Below are 791 nucleotides of genomic sequence, written 5' to 3' on the forward strand. Positions count from 1 at the left end.
CCGCAGTGGAAGACCTTTTCATATGCAATCATTCTCCTCCCTACTCCTGTGAATTGCCTGTCACGCCCTTAGTGTGGACAGTTTCTTAGGAAGAGTGAAATGTCCAGCCAGGTGTGGTGGCTCATGCTTGTAATCCTAGCACTCTGGGAGGCTGAGGCGGTTGGATTGCTTGAGCTCAGGAGTTCGAGACCAATCTGAGCAAGAGCAAGACCCCATCTCTACTAAAAATAGAAAACCCAGCCAGGCATTGTGTCAGGCGCTTGTTGTCCCAACTACTCGGGAGACTGAGCCAAGAGGATCACTTTAGTCCAGGAGTTGGAGGTTGCTGGAAGCTGTGACACCACAAAACTTTACCCAGGGTGACAAAGTGAAACTCTGTCCCCCTCCCCAAAAAGAGTATCATGTCCCCCAGCAGATAAGGAGATAAGGAGATTGCCAGTATCTTCACATGCTAACCTCTCCCCCACAGAAAGACCCCAGCAGAGGAGACCTTCAGTAAAGATGTGAACTATCCCACTAACCACAGGGATTTAAGCAGCCAGTTCCTTAGTTATCTCTTCCTCTTTACCAGAAATAATCTCCAAACCTCCTCTTCTCTACTCTGTGAACTGGGGCCAAGGACCCCCAGCTCTCAGAGCTGGCAGGAAGATTGATGAGATAGTGTGAAAATGCCCAGTCATTACTCAACAAGTAACTTTGAATTTGCTCTTTCAAAGGGAAGACGCTGGGAATCTAGGAGGGAAGATAAGACCCAGTGCTTAAAATAATAGCTACAATGTGCATTTCCCAAG

The sequence above is a fragment of the Otolemur garnettii genome, unplaced genomic scaffold (genome assembly GCF_000181295.1).
Source record: "Otolemur garnettii isolate 467f Iridium unplaced genomic scaffold, OtoGar3 scaffold00079, whole genome shotgun sequence".
Classification (NCBI taxonomy): Eukaryota; Metazoa; Chordata; class Mammalia; order Primates; family Galagidae; genus Otolemur; species Otolemur garnettii.